Source organism: Paroedura picta, chromosome 1 (genome assembly GCF_049243985.1).
Source record: "Paroedura picta isolate Pp20150507F chromosome 1, Ppicta_v3.0, whole genome shotgun sequence".
NCBI lineage: Eukaryota > Metazoa > Chordata > Lepidosauria > Squamata > Gekkonidae > Paroedura > Paroedura picta.
Genome location: NC_135369.1, coordinates 34,323,059 through 34,344,533, shown reverse-complemented (window position 1 = coordinate 34,344,533; position 21,475 = coordinate 34,323,059). Strand labels below are relative to the sequence as shown.

Genomic DNA, 21,475 nt, shown 5'->3' with positions numbered 1-21,475 from the left:
TTCAAATTCCCCCTCTGTTATGAAGGTCAGCAATATGACCTTGGGCCAGTCATGCACACTTCTCCTAACTTTCCTCACAGGATTGTTATAGGGGTAAAATTGAGGAAATATGTATGCAATTTTGAGTCACCAAATCTGTTTGCCTATTTGCTTTGTGACACCAAATTTGGAACCTAATCCCCAACCAGTTGGAATTATCCTGTGAAGAAGAAGAAGCCCCAATGGAAGGAAAAAACAGTGCCAAAGCAGCCTCTTAGAAGGGCAGTGAGTAACAAATTGGGAGACTTGAAATGACCTCCCTAGAAGGACAGTGAATGACAGGCAAGGTTTAAAATGGGTAAGCTTTGGGTGGGTTTTGCAGAGAATCTTTTGCATGTCCTCATCTATTTTGTACTCTCTCTGTGCATATAAAGTTTATATCTCACCTTACGTCCAAGGAGGCCTGTCCATAAGGTTATCCAGCTTAATTCTCACTAGTGCCATGCAAGGTGGGTCAGGCCAAAAGAGAGAAAATTCTTCTGTCTGAATGAGAAGAGGCATGGATTGAGATTGTGCATTCCAAGTCCCTTGACGTACCATTATACCACAGTGGCATCATACTAGGACAGCAGTGAGTAGGAAAGGGACATGTAGTCCAAGACACCTCGTTTAATATGACAAAACCTGCACAGAGAGCAGCAGCTTCTGAAAAGTTTGACCTCTGTCTTTCGCCTATATTTCCTCTCTAAAATCAACCATCTGGGACACCAGTATTAGATCCAGCAAATGATATGCAGCTTTGTAACCTTCATTGTGATATTAGGACGGTTCTACCTGGATTTCCAGCTTTATTAAACCCCATTATAATCTCCTTAACAATGACAACACTTTTTTATAATGCCACAAATTGCATAGCTGCTTTGCAGTGCAGTACGACAAGGCAATCTGTAGCTGATATGAACATCGATGGCCCACTTTATAAAATCTAGGTTGAGGGCAGTCTAGTTCATGATATTAACTACAGAGACAATGCTATCAGTGGTATCACAGGAAGGAAATGCTGCTGTTGGGTGCTGTAATGTGCATGTGTTAAGTGCTCCACTTCTGACATTCATTCCTGCCACTCTGCTGCTGGCTCACCTTTGGTGGTCTCCGGAGGCCGCCATGGCTGGGGCACCCCCTTGGTGCAACACTGCGCAGCTACTGCTGGCAGTGCTCCCCAGCGGGCAGCAGGAAATCAGGGGCGCCAGCAGGAAAGCAAGTGGAGCAGGGGCTCAGGCAGCGGCAGCAAAAGACTACCCCCCCCACCGGGCCTCAGTAAAATTGTCAAGAGTTGACCGGTCCCCGGTGGTAAAAAGGTTGGGGACCACTGTCCTATGGGAGCTTGTTTCACCAGGACAGAAAAGGCTCTGGCCCTGGTTGAGGTGAAGGGGACTTCCTTGGGGCCAGGGATCACTAGCTGGTTGGAGGTGGTGGAGCGCAGAGCTCTTTGAGGGGTGTAGGCAGAGAGGCGGACCTTCAGGTACACTGCGTCTAGAATGCATATGGCCTTGAAGTTAATTACCAAGACAAGAAAGATCCAGTATTCAACTGGTAGCAAGCGCAGTTGTTGGAGGATGGGCTGGATGTGAGACCTCCACGGTGTTGCTGTGAGGACCCTGGCTGCCATGTTCTGGACCAGTTGCAGCATCCACATCAAAGTTAAGGGTACCCTGTATAAGGGTACCCTGTACCCTCCTCCAACACCACATTTCAAATTAATCAACCCTCTGCCTGTCAGCTTTCCTCTTCATCCAGCTTTCACACCCATAAATAGAGGGCCAGTTTGGTGTAGTGGTTAGGAGTGCGGACTTCTAATTTGGCACGCCGGATTCTGGGCTTGCCATGGCACTGATAAAACTGTTCTGACTAAGCAGTGATATCAGGACTCTCTTAGCCTCACCTCCCTCACAGGGTGTCTGTTGTGGGGAGAGGAAAGGGAAGGCAAATGTAAGCCGCTTTGAGACTCCTTCGGGGAGAGAAAAGCAGCATATAAGGACCAGCTCTTCTTCTAACAGAGAATACTATGGCATGTTGTAGTAACCACCCCCATTGTTTCTGGAATTCAGTATAATGGAAGCTAGTAGTAGGGTGTCCGTCATTTTTCTTTGTCTTTCCGTCACTGCCCTAGCCCCCCAGAGTATTGTGCTAATGCCAAGACCAGACGGAGGTTTTCGAGGAAATTGATCCAGTCTCCTTGTACAAATCTGCCTCATTCTTTGGCCAACATCAGTGACTCTTTAATGTCGCCAGTGGAAAGCTGGCAACTTAAGCTGCCAATGATAGAAGGTGGCAGACTACAGAAGTCTCACACAAGCCGAGTCACTCTTGAAATGGCTGCCGGAGGCCGGAGAAAGGACGAGATACAAGGAGAAAGCTCCAGTTCTTCCCTAGGCAACACTCTAGGCACTCTCCAGACTCTCCATTTCCATCTTGCCATTGGAAAGGGGTGGGCAGCGTGTGAACGTCTGGCAAAATACCCAGCCTTCTCAAAAGGAACTGGGCACACCCCGTAGAAGCTGAAGTTTGTCAAATCAATTTCAGCTCATTTTTAACTTGTCAGGGATCTCCATTATCTCTGACATAAGGATGAACAGAAGGGTTGTCGCTGACTGGAGAAATAGCCTCCTGGTCCAGATAAGTGGAGCCTTTCCTATGACAGAAGATGTATCTTGTGTTCCAGCCTCCTGGTCGTCATCATACATTGCACTGCTTGATAAGCTGACCCAAGAAGACAATTGCCTGAGAAGTCTTGCACAATTTTATTTTTATTTTATTTTTTGCAATACATTTCAAACATTTTTATAGTGTATTAGTGCTATGATACTAGCGCTGCTTTTCCTATGGGCTCCTGTCAGCTGGTTGTGTTTGCCCTTGATTTTATTATGGTTCATTATATTATCATTGCGAACATATGAGGCTGCCTTATATTGAGCCTGATTATCGGTCCCTTCCGCTGGCTCTCAGCCAGTGAGGTCTTTCTAGACCCGCTGCACGAGAGCCTTTCAGCTAGAGGTATCAGAGATTAAATCTGCCACCATTAGTATGCAAATCCTGTGCCAAGCTAATGAGAAAGAGCCCCTCCCTTCCTCATGTACTGCTACACTACAAGGTGAGGTAGACAGTTTTGACTGGAAAGACTTTTAGACTGCAGTCCTAAGGGTTATATCCTGTGGAAGGGGGCTGTTCTGAACTGGATCCATAACGCCGAAAGAGGGGAGGTTAACTATTTCCCTCCATGCTGTTCATAGTTAGAAATTGGCCTTCCTGAAAGGCTGTTGAGTCTTAGTAGGAGGGGAAGACAGGCGAATACAGAGGCAGCTTGGTATGTTTGTGGAATTTTGATCTGGAAAACAGCAACAGGGAAGAGATTAAATTCTCCTTCTGTGTGTCACATTACACATTACGTCAGGCAGCCCTAATATATAAGGCCACACCCATACACCCCAAATGGTATTCTGCCATACGGAATTAGAAAAAGTGTAAATCAAAGCCTTAATAATATTATTGCGTTTCCTAGTCTTGTATATACTAAAAGAAGAAGGTGAGGGGAAGAAAAAAAGAGAAAACTCCTCAGTTGTGTTGGATTCTTTTAAAGTCACTGAAGATTAAGTGGCTGTAGAACTGTTTTTGGCTCCCTCCCTGTTTTGCAAAGACTTCTACGGGATAAATGGTGGTCAATAGTTCAATGAACTGTCTTGTAGTCTGGTGCTGTGTTCAAACTATGCTATTTCCAGCGAGTCTCCTGACACCGTATCTAATTTAGAAAATGAATATGCTTTAATTTTCCTTCTTCATGCATTGTGCCTTTTCCTCATTTAAAACAGCAACAGCCTCTGGCAGAAAAGGACATCACATTTCAGTGCAAGATGAAGCATTTTCTCCCCCTTCCCCCCCCTCCACACGGGAGAATGGCATGGGTCAAGGGAGAAAATGTGTATGCAAAAGACATCACACCCCACTGGCCTCAGTATATTTTACATTACAGTTTTGCCATTTCCAATTGAGGCTCATCTTTCAGTGGACCATAGCAGCCATATTTCAAGGATTTACATGCGTACATACAAAAAGTACCTGGATCATTGTCTGCCCTGAGTGCAGATATGTCTTCGTAACACAGTACATAGCTTCCTTTGCAAGGATAGAATCGAGACAAGTGAACCAGCACCAATAAATGCCAATTGGGTTTCCATATAATGCCCTAGACAGGATCTGTACCTTTAGAATACCTGGTGAAGGGAGAGCCTGCCCATCCCCCTTCCTCTTATTTTACCTCATAAGCTTTAATTAATGGTCTTCCAAATTGTGTCGTTCGTTCTCTATAAATTATTATTTATTAGCTTTCTTATCTGCCACTTTCAAAATTGACTTGTGGCGGGTAACAACAAGAATAAAACCCCAATACATAAAAACATAAAAACTATAAAACCAAATCCCAACCTACTCCAACAGCGAGAAAAATAACCCTCCTTCCTCCACCTCCCATGTCCCCCCCTCCTGTAGCACTTCAGGGCCCCAGTCCCTAGGGATTCCAATAATTCTTGGTTGTGGAGGAGCCCCTGCGATCTCCCGAACCCTGGCCTCAACCAAAGACCTGGTGAAAGAGCTCCGTTTTACAGGCCCTGTGGAACCATGAAAGCTCCTGCAGGGCTCTTCCGGGAGCTCATTCCACCAGTTTGGGGCCACGGCTGAAAATGCCCTGGCCCTGGCTCTGGTCAAGGCCAGGTGAACCTCTCATGGGTCAGGAATCACCAACAGGTTAGTACCTGAAGAATGTAAGGCCCTGCAGGGAGCATAAAGCAATAGGCGGTCTCTCAGATATATGGGGCCCACACCATGAAATTAGAATGAATCTCTGCAGCAATCATTTCATCCTCCCTTTAAAGTAAGGTTTTGAACATTTTTGATTGCTGAAGCACACTGTTTTTCTAACTTAAAAACATGGCACCTTTTATTCTAACAACATGATGTGACAAGCAGTATTCTATAGTGGTTAGAGTGCTAGTCTAGGATTGTAGATGCTTGGATTTGAAGCTCTACACTTGCTGATGGTGACCTTGGACCAATCATTCTCTCTCAGCTGAATGTGTAAGGCTTCCAACTCTGGGTTGGGAAATTCCTAAAGATTAGGGGGTGGGGACACCACAGAAGGTAATTTGGGGAGGGATGGGAACTCAGCAGGATATAATTTCATAGAGTTCACCTTCCTAAGCAGTTATTTTCTCCAGGCAAAATGACTGCTGTCATCTGGAGATCAGTTGAAATTCCAGGAGATCTCCAGGCCCCACCTAGAGGGGTTTGAAAGGATAAAATGCAGGTGGAAAAATACTGTTGTAAGCCGGTATGACAGCCCCCATCCACTTCCCTCCCTCAGAGGCAAGTTTCCCTCTCATTTTTTCTTTTCCTTCTGTGACTAAGCTGTCCTAGTTATCTCTTTTCTCCTTTCCTGAAGAGGTCTGGCTGTCCCATCCTGTCAAAATATAATATTCTGGCTGTTTGCTCAGCTTAGGAACCCGAGGGAAGGACTGGGAGCCACCTTGTATTTGTGCAACTTAAATGGCACTCAAGAAGTTTTTATATTTCAAATTAACAAAATATTTCATTCAACATGGAGGGAAAAGATCAGGTGAAATCCAACGTAATAATCCTAAGGTAATTAAATTGAACATAGACAACACAGAGGTAAAATCAGTACAGGCACATGCTTAGTTCTTATATTTCAGGCTAATGAGAGTTTCTTAAGCTGTTCACAGTTACTTAAAATCTTCATTCATTCATTCATTCATTCATTCATTCATTCATTCATTCATTCATTCATTCATTCATTCATTCATTCATTCATTTGGATTTCTATACCACCCAGAAGCTTTTGTTCCAGTGTTTTCCAAACACTCCAGTACACTTTCTTTAGCATTCTCTGACTCTTTTGATTTTCTGAAGGCTGGTACACTCTTTCCAGTATGCATACCCCTTCTCTTGAAACACCAACACTTGCCTTGAGTTTTAAAACTGACTCTTAAGGTTTCTACAGGCAGTTTTTAACCACACCAGACCAGGGATCTCTGTACTCTTCAGAGATAACTCCGTTTGACTGTGTACGGAATTCTCTTCTCTCTAGAGTATCTATTCCCTTTTCTCGATCCAAATGGGGGTCTCCATCTAACTACCCATTTGTCCTTGCAAACTTTCTCCTGTTCTCTTTTCTGTGTTAAACTGCTCTCAGTCAGGGCTGAATTCCAAAATTTTCTGTACTTGACTAAGGTTGAAATCAGACCACATCTCTCCTCAGCATCCAGTTCAGAAGTTTTTTCTCTGATCAGCTGCTGCTAACCAATCAGATCTCTTGGAACAGCCTTTCACTCATGGCTCTGTGAAGAACTAACCCTTCACAGTCCTTTATCTGTTTACACAGCACTTTTAAGCTTTTAAAAAGGACTGTATGACACAGCTGCTTTGGGTCTTCACTGAGGATGAACATTAGTGCTTCATAGGCCTAACCTTTAATTATGTTAATCACTTATTACTTGCCATGCACTAGCAGTTTTATAGCCCTGACATACAGTTTAGAAGGTAACTGTTCTTAGTTTGTATATCAGGCATAAGCAGGTAAAGAACACCCCAATGGGAAGTGAAAGCCAGGTGGGACTCACAGGGAGGGATAGACATAATTCAGAAATCCCAGCATGTAGTGGGATGGCTAGAATTCCTGTAGAAGTGTGAGCTCTGTATCATGTATGGCAAAATTTGACCCTCTGTATTATTTAACTGTTGGCAGCATTTGAATATGAAGAGAGAGAGAGAAGCACCAGGCTGCTTAAAGAATAAAATAGTTTTTAGTGTGAAGAGAAACAGCTATGTATAAAATGAGGAGAGAAGAGACTTAACTGTCTAGCAGCTGTTGTCTGCAATCATTCTGTCATTCAACCACTGTTCTGGAGGCAAGCAGGGAGGAAGTACATTCAAAATGCAAGATGTCTCCTGTTGAGCCGATCAGGACACAGGAGGAGACAATCTGAAAATCATCAGGAAGTTCCTATCCTATCTATACCAAATATACATCTTCTCCAGTGCCCCCTGTAGGACACTCTTTATATTCTGCTCAATAAGGCACATTGCAGATCTTGCATATTCCAACACTAACACAGACGGTGGCTATCATGGGAGGATAGCAAACAGGATCAAATCTCTGGCTGCTATGCAGGACAGAGCCTGCTCAGAGTAATCTCTTACCAATGATATCATCAGCAGGTCCTAGAGCTGATCTGCAACTATGCATTGGTCAGAAGTCTATTCCTAACTGCCATATTTCTTTGGAATGCAAGAATTTTCTATGATTGCCTCCTTGCAGTTTTTGCAAACTATATCTGTGGTCAAAAGTTACAACACTGGCCATGTGCACAGAGTTCCTACGCAGGCAAGCTCTCTGAATGGTTCGGCCTATGCAGGTGCCATCCACACTGAGGAGAATGTGCAAAGATCAGGGTAGGCTTGCCATTTGCCTTCTGGAGCAGGGAGATCTCCTGCTCCCAGCTTCCATTGCCCACTGGCATTCTGAACTCCAGGTGGAAGAAAAACAAATTGCTGTTGGACAACAGTGTTATGTCACTTTGGGAAAAACCTTGAAAGTGACATCATGTTTCTCTAGGAAATGCCAGAAGCTATGCAGTCCCTAGAGATGCATAATGTCACATCAAGTTTTTCCCTGGAAGTGACATAACTGTTGCCCAGTGACAGTCCCTATGTCTCCACCTCCTCCCCTGGCTTCCTGTTGGTTGCCAACTGCTGGCTGGCAACTCAAAATCAGCATGACTCTGTTCAATTGTGCTAAATTTCTGAACTGAGATGGACCACCAGAAAAATCATATTGCATGTATGCTGTCGGGCTGTACCACAACACATGGAGGCAGGGGAACATATGGCCTCTGATATTTAATTTAAGAAAAATCTCCCTGAACGTGAAACAATAGCATGTCATGAAGAATGGTAAATTCAAAAGGTAAGCATTCAAATATATGAGATCCCACCCCCGTGGCAGTAGTAGTTCAGGCTAGGAAGAGCTATGTTGTGTGATTCTCTGAACTGTGTGTTTCAGGTCTTCAGAGGGGCCTTTTTTGTTACAAAGTGTTAAAAATGCATCATTTTCTCATGCTATTAACACCTTAAAATGTCACAGAGGAGCCTCCTGGGAAGATGTGGAGTTGTGGCTCTACAGGTTTTCTTGCTGACTAGACCGATGGTGTTTGCCCGAATTGGTTTTTAATAAAAGCCTGGAAGAAAAGAAATTGTCTGCCTGCGACGGCATGTTTGGAAGCCCAGAAAGGACTCATGAGGACCGTTGAGCTGTTTAGTGACAGTATTTTCTATGCCCAATAAATTCTGTTGCTTCATAATTGCAACTTGGAGTGTGTCGAATTCCCTCTTCTGTGCTCTGCCGTGATGTTGCTTTTGCTTATGCAGGCTCCAGATTGGCGCCTTGTGGTAAGGCTTGAATTTAGGAGGCTGGCCGCTGCGCTCAGCGTTGCTGAGTTTAAGCTGGACCAGTTCGTGGCAGGTGAGAGCTCGCATCTCACTATGGGGGTTTGGCAGCATCATTTAAGAATGCAAGGAAGCTTGCCTTGTGGGATCAAACTGGGGCTGGATTTCACTCACCATTCAGTCTACTGACAGTGCCGACATGGTGTCATGATAAGGATAAACATATCCCACTGCTAAGCCCCAGCATCTAGTAGTCACAGATTTAGCACACTGACTTCCTTTGTTGTTGTTGCTGTTGTTTTGGCAGGAACTTTGGAGGCCTTCCTCCAGCCCCCTTTCAGAGATCAGCAGATTCCACCCCCACCCACCCCATTCCATCCTTTTATCGTTCCAGGTATTCTTTTTGTGCTGCATTCTACTCTTCCTCAGTTCTAGCTTAACTAGGAGAATCTGTATCATTCATTTTGGTATGGGATCAAACACAGATTGCTGTAGCTTTCTTCTGCCCTTTCTTCTGCCCTTCACCCTTTCTTTCTGTGTAATGTTAAAATATTGGGGGGGAGCAGCCTTGAGGCACTTGTATGTACAAGTTTCTTCCTGAGCCATGTTTAATGCGCACACAGTCCTGTCCATTGAAAAATCATCATATACAAGGGATATAGTACATGTACTGTTATATCTACATGTACTCACATCAAGATTGCTGTTTTTGCAATGTTTTATCAAACATGAACAAATCAAAACTTGAGGAAAGAAGCATAAGAACGGAAGGAATTGAAAGATTCTTTGCAAAAATTCATAAATTTAAAAAGAATGCGGAATTACTAATACATGAGTTCCACTTTGGGGGAGAAACCCAGGTTAATTCAGAATTCCTAAGGTATCCCCTGTGCAAGCACCGAGTCATGTCTGACCCTTGGGGTGACGCCCTCCAGCGTTTTCATGGCAGACTCAATACGGGGTGGTTTGCCAGTGCCTTCCCCAGTCATTACCGTTTACCCCCCAGCAAGCTGGGTGCTCATTTTACCGACCTCGGAAGGATGGAAGGCTGAGTCAACCTTGAGCCAGCTGCTGGGATCGAACTCCCAGCCTCATGGGCAAAGCTTTCAGACGGCTGCCTTACCACTCTGCGCCACAAGAGGCTCCTTCAGAATTCCTAATCTGGCTCAAAAACTGAGGTGGGAGTGGCCATGCAGGCCATTTGGTCCAACCCCCTGCTCAATGCAGGATCAGCCTAAAGCATTCCAGGATAAGTATCTGTCCAGCCATTGCTTGAAGACTGCCAGTGAGGGGGAACTCACCATCTCCTTAGGCAGTTGATTCCACTGCAGAACTACTCTGCTGGTGAAAATCCCCCCCCCCCCCCGATATCTAGCCTATATTCTCCACATGGCTTAAATCCATTGCTGCAGGTCCTATCCTCTGTGGCCAACAGGAACCTTTCCCTGCCCTCCTCCAAGTGACAACCTTTCAAATACTTAAAAACAGCAATCATGTCCCCTCTTAACCTTCTCTTCTCCAGCCTGAACATTCCCAAGTCCCTCAGCTTTTCCTTATAGGACTTGGTCCCCAGGCCCCAGATCATCCTCGTTGCTTTCTGAAACCTTTCAATCTTTTCCACATCCTTTTTGAAATGAGGCCTCCAGAAGTGCACATAGTATTCCAGGTGGGGTCTGACCAATGCAGTTTACAGTGAGAGTATGACATCTTGAGATTTTGATGTGATAACTCTGTTGATACAGTCCAGGACTGCATTCACCTTCGTTAGCTTATAGTCCACAAGTACCCCAAGATCTTATTCCCACACACTGCTACCCAGAAGTGCATCTCCCATACTGACTTCTGCACTTCTCCTTACTGAGTCACATCATTTGCCTACTTTCCCAGTGTGTTCAGATCTTGTCGAACTCTATATCCTCTGGAGTGGTCACTATGCTTCCCAATTTTGTGTCATCTGCAAATTTAATGAGGAGTCCATTAAACAGTTTCAGTTGCAAAGAGAATGCATATACAAGGACTAATGCTTCATAGGCCAGAGTCTGCACACCTTGAGTTATGCTCCAGTGGGCTACGAAGGTATGGCTCTTCTTCGTTCCCCAAGATCTGTCTATACATTTCCTTCAGATATCTGTCATAAAATAAACATTATATATGAGAACTGATTTATCAGCAAATTTTGGGATGTAAAAAATTTCAAGGGAAAATTTCCTAATTTACTTCCTAAGGCCACACAAAGTTTAAAAGAAAAAAATCAAAATGCATTATGAGCCTGCAAGTTGTCACCTGATTTTTACTTGAAGGAATATTTGAAATGAATTCACAAATTCCTCTTCAGGACAGATATCTAAGGAATGCTGAGTGAATCTTGAACAGGATCTCTATGATTACTAGCATTTCTTCAGCAGATAGAGACTGTGCATCACTAGAGAAAATTGCCTAATGTGTGTGTCTCCTCATACCAATATATAAAATTCCTTTTTTCAGAGAAGAAATAGGGAAAAGGGAGTCAGGTGAATTCACAATTTGTTCCTATCACTGCCTCATAAAATTGTGTATTTCATTGATGGAACTCGTTATTTTCCTCAAACTTGAGCAATCGTGAAAATATAAAGGAGTTTGCATATACTCTTTTATATAGGAGTCTGGCAGGTTGTGCCAAACTCATCACCTACCTGATTGGGCCTCTGGGGAGTCACACATCCTGGAGCACCAATCAGGTAGGAGATGCCCCACCCCTGATTGCCTCCACCTCGCTGACTGGCCCTCGGGGAGGGCACTCACCCCCCAGAGGACCAATCAGGTAGGGAATGCTCCATCCTTGACTGCCTCCCCTATGCCTTCCTGATGCACAAAGAGGAAGCAGTCAGGTAAGTTCAGCACTTGCCCTTGCCCCTGGCAGGGCTGCCTGGGTCATGGGGGATGGATGGAGGTAGGGAGCTCCCACCAGTGCTCACCCCCACCCCACCCCAATCAGTCCTGCTGTGGCCTTGCCCGGGTCGGGGGGAGGGAGGCAGGGAGCCCCCACCAGCACCCCCACCCTGCCTCTGGCTAGAGCCCATTGTATTTTTTGTGCAATGGACTTTTCTGCTAGTATACATACATACATTCATACATGCATACATGCATACATACATGTACACGCACACACTCATCTCTTTTACTGACACTTTGAGCTAGTGAACACTTCTTTAATATGGCCCCCTTACCATCCTAATGGCACCTCCCGACTTTCATAAAATGTCTAGCAAGACTTTTGGCAATTTTTTTTGCGAGGAATCCTGCTAAATTGAGAAGATTACTACATCACAACATAAATCAGTGACAGGCTACGTGCTATTAGCATTGATTTTTGTTGACAGTTGGCTGTAGGCACTTATGTTTCTGAGGCCTTTTCTTTTCAGGTTTTTTTTTGGGGGGGGGATGAGAAATTAAACAAAATTCCATGCAAAAATGCAACCCTCCAGTTCAAAAATGGCAAATCTCCAAATTAGCATCTCATACTTTAAAAGGTAGCCAAGCACAATTTTCCATTGAAAGGTCTTGTGGAGTTGTCACAGACGGGTGCTTTGCTCATGACACTAATGCTACTGATGCTTTTTGAGAGAGCTACCTCTCTCTGATTCTTTCCCTTCTCCCAGTCATCCAGTCATCTGCATAGATACTGTATTCCATTTCTAAAGAGAGGACGAAAGTTCGTCCACCTGTTTCAAATATGTGAGCATTTTGTTATCCACTCACTGAAACCCATCTTGCTTTGGACTGGAGGGGAAGTAAGTGGAATTTCTGGAAAGAAGAAAAGATGGACCATTTGATTTAAAATATTGATAGGCTACCTGTATATGGCTATATCTCCCAAAACCAGAAATTAAAGGCAGTCTGATGGCAAATCAGCTGGTATGTTTGTCTTTAGGATTTTAAGGATTTTTTAGTTTTAATGTTTACTATTTATGGATGAAGCTATATATAGTTGTTATGTGATTTTAAAATGATGTAAGCAGCCCAGATCCAGCTTGCTTGGAGGGTGGGATATAAATCCAAGGAAGGATGGAAGGAAAGAAGGAAAGAAGGGAAATCAATCAAATTAATCCCATCCGCATGTTGTTGGCATCTTTATTTTCAAAAATGTCACTTGGGATAACCTAATTTTGGGTGAAATTTCATAGGCCTATTATGCACGGCCGCTGAAACGGCAGCATGGAGAACGCGGAGGAGGAAGAAGCGAAGCAAACCGCTTACGCATGGGACAGAACGCAATGGCAGCAAAACCCAGAGTATCTGATTATGCATGCGGCTACTCCAGAGCTGCTTCTGGTTGCGCCCTGATCCCAGGAAGCTCCACTTTCTTCCGCATCTCGCTAACGCAGCTTTTTCGGCGGCATACGTTGACTCTGCACCTGGTTGCTACCTGCAGCGTGCATAATTGGTGATTTTAGCCAGTGCCATTCCACCCCAAATGCAGACTTTCCACTCCGCGCATAATGGGCCATACTGATGATGTAAAATCGAAAACTACTGCAGAACCCCCCCCCCCTCAAACAGCTCCTTTTTCCTTGGAGTTCCAAGGAAAATACAGCCAAATGGCTGTGGGTGTCACTTGGATTTCTGCATTCAGAGGGTATGCTGTTTGTCAGATTCCAGAAGAGTGCCAGTCTGTTGTGGCTAAAACAGCAAAGAATCTGGTGATAGCGTGAAGCCTAACACATTTATTATGACAAGCTTTTGTGGGTTAAAGCCATGAACTGTTGTTTGTCAGGGCTGTAGCATTAAAGTAGCTTCCAGGCACATTAAGGTTGCCAGTAAAAATCGGCCTGATGTGAAAGGGAGAGAGCAGCTTTGGGGGCACTTCATCACGTGAAATATTTGAGAAATTGAGAGAAGTCAAAAAAGTTTTGATAGAATGAGCCATGCTCACCAGGTATGTTGCACAAAATCCTGAGACAAGCATTTGGGAGTTAAAACAAAGCTAACTAAAGGGGACATGATAGAAGTATATAAAATTATGCTCAGTGTACATGAAGTTCTAACTTGGGATCCCCAATTATTTTGAAGGGCAGTAGGTTCAGGAAAGACAAAAAAACATACTTCTTCATCTAAATAGGGTTGCCTGGTCTGCCAGGGCAAGTGCCAGGGGTCAGTAGAGGGATATAAAGGATGGCGGGAGCCATCACCATTGATTATTATTATTATTAATTAGATTTATTATTCGTCTCTCCCCAAAGGCGATGCAGTAACATCCCCAGTGATGCACCGATGCCCCTTCCTGTATACACCAGAAGTGATATCAGTGTGTTGGAACACTGCTGGCTTGACCTCCTTTCGGGTGCAATTTTCCCTCTGCAAATCTGCTGAGTTTTAGCAGGGAGTGCCCATTGTGGAAACCCTACATGCAATGCATGATTAGCTTGTGCAAGATGCAGTGAGAGCAGCTAGCTTGGATGACTTTCAAAGGGGATTTGAAACATTTGTGCAAGATCAGTTGAATGCCTAATAACAGTTACATGAAGCCTCCATACTCAAAGGCAATGTACCTGCAAAAATCAGATACTGGGAGGGTGGTTAGCCTCAGTGTAGGCAGGGGAATCTGGTTGGGAAACAAAGTGCTGATTAAATGGATGGTTAGTCAGACCTACAGATCTCTTCTTTAGTAGTTGCTACTAACTGGTTTGATTGCTGTGACTTCTTTTCAAAAAGCAATAGCATCACAAATGGTGAATTTGCATTTCCCCCCCCCCTTTAAGATAAACAGCCTTTCCCTTCCTTTCTCTGTACTGTCATGATCTATTGGCTTGGGTGCACAAGGGCAGAAATGCAGTTCCGACATCCCTGACGCTCTTGACTGGCCCTCATAAAAAGTTATTGGTGTCAGAGTTACAACGGCTGTTGGTTTTCTCTCCCTCCCTTGTCCTCTGGCCTGCTTTAATTCCTTTTTGCCAGACACGAAACGAGAAGGAACTCTTCTAATCCTGTGCCACCTGCTATATGTCCAGTGGCTATACAGCTTCAACTTTCCCCATCACCACCCCCAAAGTTGCATTTTGGCCACAGTTTAGGGTCAGACTACAAAATGTCCTACGTGTCTTCTCTCCATCTCATTTGTTTTAATCTAAAGCAGCCACCAAGAGAGTTTGCGGTGCAAGGGGGAGGCATATTAACTCTTCCTTTTCATCTGGTTTTCCACTTCCAGCCTAATGCATCTAAACCGCTACATGGGATAAAGCCCAAGTCCAAATTTGGGGTGGGGTGGGGGAGATCTGGGGGTATAAACCAAATAAAAGGTTTTCTCCCTGACCCCCATATTTCATTGGAATCTAGTTAGTTGCATTTGATAGAATTAAGTGTTTTGGTTAATGTATATGGTTAATATCATTTGGAGTCAACCAGAATAAAAACATCTGTGTGGTTTCTATAGAATAATATGAAGAAGAAGGCTGAGAGAGCCCTGACATTACTGCTCGGTCAGAACAGTTTTATCAGTGCTGTGGCCACCCAGCTGGCTGCATGTGGGGGAGCGGGGAATCGAACCCGGCATGCCAGATTAGAAGTCCGTACTCCTAACCACTACACCAAACTGGCTTTTCAACCTGAAATGAGTGTTCTCCCCTGAAAACTGTGACGATGGCTGCTGTCCTATGGAAAAGTTCCTCCTGTTGTGGAAGCTGGAATGTGTGGTGTGAAGGTGTACAGGGAGCAAAAATGTCCTGTACCTTCAATACTGATCCTCATTTCCAGACATGAAACCCTTAATAAAGGGATGGGACATTTTGCTCCAGGACTGTCGGAAACCCTAGCAGGGACATCATCTATTAAATCCATGGGTTCAGTCAAACACGCACACTCAGCTCCAACAACCAACAACTTTACTGGAACCAGAAATCACTGGCCAACAGACAAGCAAAACAGTGGAACTTATATACATGTTCAGAACTCCCGCCTGTGCATGCAATTGGTCCTTAACAGAGGCCTGTGACTGGACCTTGTCTGGCTCTTGATTGGTTCATAAGTTTATCTATTATTGGCTTAAGAGCCCAGGGCCAGCAAATCCCAAGCAAGGGCTCAGGATCTCAGCAAGCACGTGGTGTCTTATAAAGCACCACACTCTCGCTTCTTCCCCCCATCCCCGCTCACGCGGCACAGCATGCCCTGACCCTGGCAGCTCCGTGCCGTGCATGCCCCAGAGTTGGCAGCTCTATCTGACATCATGTTCCTTGGAGTATTATGTGCCCACAACAGGGAGGCAGGAAAATAATGTTGCTATCTTCTCTCAGGTTACCTTTCAAATCTGCAGGTCAAACTTCAGAATTCATGGTTGAGTCTTCAGGATTCCGGCCAGTGGCTGCAGGCGGGCTGGAAATCTCTCAGTGTCTTCATAGAACAGCCCTGAAAGAACAAATCTTCTCTGTATTACAGTTTAAAAAAATATATTTGTTTTCCCAGGCCAACCACAAAGTAGCCCTCTAAATAAAGGCTGTTTTGTGCATTCTTTTCATTAGGTTTTCATTTATTTTATGGGCTCTTGAAAGCAGAGGTTTTGTGTTGCTGCTCCAGCTCTGATATGCAAGCACCAAATGGTTCCATTTAAGAGTGGATGAATCCCCCCCCCCATGTTCATTCATAATCCTCCTGTGGATTGGCTCTTCCCCACATTCCGCTTCGCTTGTCTTACAGTTTGACATGGAGAACTTCTATAACAGATTCTTGAAACAGTGCAGTTGGCTCTTGCCCTGCTTTTTATTCATTTCACTCACACTTTTTGTTTCCCTTTTGTTAAGCCATGGGCACAACCTATCATATGAAGTGGTTCTTTGTGTTTGGTTGGTTTCTTACCCATGGCACATTCATTTGTTTTTTTAATGTGATATTACGATCATGTGGACATTCTTTTTTGGAAATGGAAAAGATTCTGCCTTCTTAGTTCCATGTTGGCTGAGATCCCAATATGAATTGTCCTCCTCTTCTTTTAGTTAACTCCTTTCACAGTGCAATCCTAAAAAAAGTTATAGCCTTTACAGTCCATTGAAATCACTGGTCTTAGAGAAGTGTAAGGATTCAACAGTTTGTGGTTTTAGTGAGTTTAGATTAGAATAACGGGCACAGGACTACACTAAGTCAGTTTGAGATCAATCACTGTCCCTCAGCCTAAATATCCCTCAGTTTTCACAGGACAGTGGTGAGGATAAAGCAGATGCCCATAAGGCCTGTGATGAGGAAAACCCATGCCTTTCTGCAGGATAGGACTTGGGTGGCTAACAAGCTATAGGCCAAGAAATGGAGTTTTGAAAGTAGGTTTCTAGGAGGCCTGCCTGACCAGAAGCTCAAGCCTGCTTAGCGTCAGCAATGTAACTTCCATCTGTGCTCTGTGACCACTAAACAGTCCACTGATATTGTTGTCCAGACTGCCATTTTGTCACTTCTTCCAGGCATCTGGCTACGATTTCTGGGGGGGGATGCCATAGAGTCCAGCTTCCAAAGCAACCATTTTCTTTAGGTGAATTGATCTGTTGCCCAGGAGATCTCCAGCCAGCTCCTGAATGCTGGCAACCCCAGGGCTCACAGGGCCTGCATTCCCATTGTCTCCCCTACTGATACACATTGAATAGATGAAGCTGCCTTATACAAAGTCAGAATATGGCCAATAATTGGAACTTGAACTTTTGACAAACACAACACACGTGAGTAGCCTCACAGCTCCTGGGTGCTATCCCCAATCACGAAGGCCCTCGCAAATCAAGGGGTCGGAGGCAAACTTCAGAAAAAAGTCAACTCCCATGTTGCTACTTTTTTTTTTTTTTTACAAATTAACACTTGCCAGACAAGAAGTTATACAGTAGTGTTATTTAAGCACATTTTGATATAGTTTTCTTTACATTTGCCCATGGTAAAACCCAAGTCATTCCTAGACTGCAGGGCTTGTGAAGCTATACAAGTAACTAAGCAGCTCAAATATTTGTAAGGCTTTATTGTTAGAAAGAAAGCATAAAAATAGAAAAGAAAAGAGAGATAATTTAGAAAGGCTGAGGGAGTGCATGTCACCTAATTTTTCCCTGAGAAACAGACGTATTTCCTTGCCATTATCATTAGATGAAACGCTTCACACAACTGGTCCAAGGTGGTACATTTTCAAACAGAAATATATATACTGAACATCTTGCAGTTAACAAAATTTGGTTGTGTGGTGTAGAATGGTCATTATTTTTTTACTGAAAAAAATAAAGGCACTAATTACTTATAGACAAGATACTTAGCACAAACAGATAAGCTTCAAAATGAAAAATTCTCAGTTTATGATAATTATGTTCTCTGCTTTGTTTTCAGAGACTGATAATTTGAGGCTTTAAAATCACCAGGAAGCCATTAATTGGAATTCTTCAATAAAAAATAAATTACATAGAAGTTCATGATGAGTTGTAAAAGCACAGACTGTATTATACAGTGAGCGACATGGCTTCACTATTTATAGACTCGTATGGTTATGTTGAACAGAGGAAAGCAAAATGCCAGGAGTCAGAGATGCAGAGATAACTGTTATTCAGGGGACCAAACTATCAAGCTGGGGCATCTATGTGCAAGAAGCAGCTTTTCAAGCATAGAGCTGATGTTTGCCTGTATTTTCCCCACAAGGAAAAGAATTACATCTTCAAGCTATAGGAATTTGTGATATTCCACATGTGAATGGTGCCTCTGGCTTTGGGGACTAGATATAATGCCCCAGTCACACCTGAGCACTTGAGCTCTCTAAGAGGCAAACTATATGCTGTGCCAAAATGCATGCAATAAATTGGCTTCAACAGAAAGCTATTTTAAATGCAGAAGCAATAGGAAGGGAATGGGTCTTAATCCTTTGGCTGTGGGCTGTCCTCGCATTTCACACTCTCCTCCAGGCCTTTTCCATGTACAGTATGCAGACACATGCTCATCCACACAAACATGTCCATAAAATGCCATGAAGGTGGGCCAGAAGACATTTGGAGGGGCATTTGGCAAGCAGGTAGCAGGGGAAATGACAGAAATGCTGATTTTATTAATTTAGGCAGATTGTGAGTGGGTGGGTAAGAAGGGATGTGCCAGTGTTTATCTCTTGTGGTGAATTTCCTCCAGGATTCTGGATTTTTTTGGTGGTGGGGATGAAACTGGAGTCACTGTGGGTAGGCAAGTAGTTGTGAGTTCCTGCATTGTGCAGGGGGTAGGATTAGATGACCCTGGAGGTCCCTTCCAACTCCATGAATCTCGGATTCAATTAAAAGGGATAAGCACCCTTCCTTGCCCTGCTTCACCATCCAAAATCACCTTTCCCACATTGCTTTACTTTCTCAAAAAAGAAAAAGAGACTGGAGCTTTATTACTTGGTGTTTTTCAGAAGAGAAGGGGCCTGAGAGGTTGCAGCAAAGTCTTCATGGACAAGGTGAGCTTTGAGGTGGGTTTTATGAAAGAGGTAGCAGCATTGTACAGGCATTCCAAGAGATGTTTGGTGTTAATTGTGAAGCTACTATGCTAAGTGTGGCAATTCTATTACGAACATTGGTGTACTTAGGTAATTTTTAGATTCCAGCCTTGATGTGATCAGGGAGGCCACTGTTAGACCGTGATGAAGCACTTTGAATGTGAAGCTGCAGCCTGCTTCTTGAGGGCTCTGCTAAGCTTGGGCCCCAAACTTCTACCTCAACATCCAGCACCAAGAGCATCGCTTATTAAGGAACATAGCAAATTGTGAAGAGGACGGATTCAAATGGGTAGTCATGTTGGTCTGAAGTAGCACAATAAAATCAGAGTTCAGTAGCACCTTTGAGACCAACAATGATTTATTCAAGGCGCGAGCTTTCGAGTGCAAGCACTCTTCCTCATGTGAAGAGGCCATTTTGTGAAGCAAAGAACCCTTCTGGCTGAGAGACCATTCCCTGGACTATGGAGTAGCCCTGATAAGAAGCTGGTCATCCTGTTATTACAGAGGACTGTTTTTGTTCTGTTCAGCTAAGAAAGCCATTGCTGCTAGTAACAGTGATTTGGTTTGGTTTCTCCCATTCACATGAGCTAGAAGTGTGCTGGCAACTGGGCTGTTCTCACGGGGCTGCCAGGCACATGGTCAGGTAAGGGGAGCCTCCATCCTGAGCTCTGCTGCCCCCCCCCCCCAAATCCATACATGGGTGGGAGAACATTTTTAAAAGACCCTCACTGCATTGCAAGCATGATGAGATCACTTCTGGGGATAATATGTGTATCTGCGTTAGACTGAATCAGACCCTCGGCACTTCAAAGTCAGTATTGTCTACTCAGAGTAGCAGCTGCTCTCCACTGTTTCAAGCAGAGGTCTTTCACAACACCACCTACCTGGTCCTTTGAAGTGGAGATGCTGGGGATTGAACCAGGAATTTGGCAGGCCAAGCAGATGTTTTACGACTGAGCTACAGCCTCTCCCTAGTGACACTGGCAGCTCTGGGAACCTCAGGCACCCTGTACACTGCAGGCCAGCCCACTTAGATCTCCTCTGGAGCAAGGCCCTCAGGTCTAGCAAGACCAGGAAGCGCCAACAGTAGCTGGAGCTGGCACACAGTCTTGCAGCTGATTGAGCAAGACAGCCTTTCCAAGTTTCAGCCTAAATAAGCTCAGAAATAATCAGGTTCAGCTGTCTTGCTGGTAGGTGTTGAGTTCCTGTGCTACACTTTGGCCAGAATCCTGTGAATAATTATTGTTGCCACTGTTTAGCTCTGGGATAGGGTTGAATGCAACCAGTGGAGCCATTGGCCTACTTTGGGCACCATGGTCTAGTTTTCATGCCATCACTGTTCCTACATAGTGAGAGCATTCTTTGGGGGGTGGGGAATCTATTGGCCTGGATTTGGATCCTGCTCAGCAGAAGCCTGGTGGTTATGGCAGGAGCTGATGATGACATATCCCTTGCAGGGCCTAGCTCTGTTGGAACATTGCCATGTTAAGTACCTCTGGTCCACCTTGGTTGGACCAGATTCTTCTCCTGATGACACAGAGTCCCTGGGCTGGCCTTGAGAAGTTATGAGAACCAGAAGCTACCTGAGACTTACTGGTGATTCCTAGAGCTACAATACATACTTCTGGATTTCCCCATGAAGTGACATCATCTTATGATGCTGCCCTACCACTCAACCCTCCCTGGCAAACCCAATGCTATAAAGAGCCGTTGCCTTAGGGCGAGGGAAGATGTCATTCCTTTGGAAAGGGAACATTTATCATTGTAGAAAGGTCCCAACTATCAGCCTGTGACTGGAGTTATTTTATTAATGAAGAGGAGGGAGAAGCTTTTTTAATCTTCCCTAGATCACTTATCAATTGATTTCATCTGATTTACAGTAGGTTTTATTCCGTGAGAATTACGATGCCCTTCGTGTTTGCAGAGACCCAATATTTTCTCGGTGAACCGCTTTGTCGCTTGATGCTGGCCCATTCCACTGCTGCAGGAACCTCTCCTCCGTGGGGCTGGTGCCAATGTGGCATTGTGTTACGCATGCCTTTTTGAACTTATGCCGCAGAGATATCACAGATCTTACCTCATCAAGTTCCGAAGGTTCAGAGAGAGATAAATGATTGGAAAGCAGAGGACATTCAGACCACAAAGACTTCAAAAGGCGTTGATTGGATATCAGGAAGAACTTTGCTGCCATTAGAACCATAGAGCAGATAATCTGAAGACTGTATTGTGACTTGCTACAGTGCACGGTTTAGAAGAGGCATTTTGACAACTGTCTGGTGTAAACAATATTAAGCAAACTGAGGACAAACAGAGATGTTGGTTTTTGAGAGGAATGAATCTGGTTAACTGCTGGAATCTCACATTCCTTTCCTTCTTTCCACTCCCTCATCCTCTTCACAGAGCACACAAGAACATAAGAGGAGCTCTGCTGAATCAGGCCAGTGGTCCATCTAGTTCACCATCCTGTTTCATGCAGGGGTCAACCAGTTGCCCTTGAGGGCCAAAAATACCCCAGTGTGCACATCATCTCCAGCCAAGGAACTG

The 21,475-nt window shown here is 44.3% G+C and overlaps 1 long non-coding RNA gene across 2 annotated transcripts in view; it reads right to left on the bottom strand.

Moving 5' to 3' along the window:
• Positions 1 to 20,040, bottom strand: part of LOC143835437 (uncharacterized) — an 80,978-nt gene extending 60,938 nt beyond the window's left edge. For both annotated transcript variants that reach the window (XR_013230158.1, XR_013230152.1), the window contains exons 1-2: positions 19,816 to 20,040; positions 15,764 to 15,870 (exon numbers count right to left, since the gene is read on the bottom strand). This is a non-coding gene — a long non-coding RNA (uncharacterized LOC143835437). The remainder of the gene's footprint in view (positions 1 to 15,763; positions 15,871 to 19,815) is intronic.
• Positions 20,041 to 21,475: the final 1,435 nt, after the last annotated feature.